The sequence below is a fragment of the Geospiza fortis genome, unplaced genomic scaffold (assembly GCF_000277835.1).
Source record: "Geospiza fortis unplaced genomic scaffold, GeoFor_1.0 scaffold628, whole genome shotgun sequence".
In the NCBI taxonomy this organism is placed as follows: domain Eukaryota; kingdom Metazoa; phylum Chordata; class Aves; order Passeriformes; family Thraupidae; genus Geospiza; species Geospiza fortis.
Genome location: NW_005054596.1, coordinates 119,435 through 119,677, shown reverse-complemented (window position 1 = coordinate 119,677; position 243 = coordinate 119,435).

Sequence of the window (243 nt, the reverse complement as noted above, 5' to 3'; positions counted from 1 at the left end):
CCCTCCTCGACCCCCATTTGGGATCTTTTCCCTCAATCCTTTAACCCTCTCGATCCCAAATTTCCCTTTCTCCCCTGCCCGCGTTTTCCTGCGATAAATCCTCCAGATCCGCTCCTTAATGGCTTCATTAAAAAATTTAAAAATACGCTAAAAAACCACCCCAAAAAAAGAGGAAATCGCGGCTCCCCGATCCCATTTCGGGATTTTTTCCCCCCCACATCCCGCATTTCCCCTTTTTCCCTG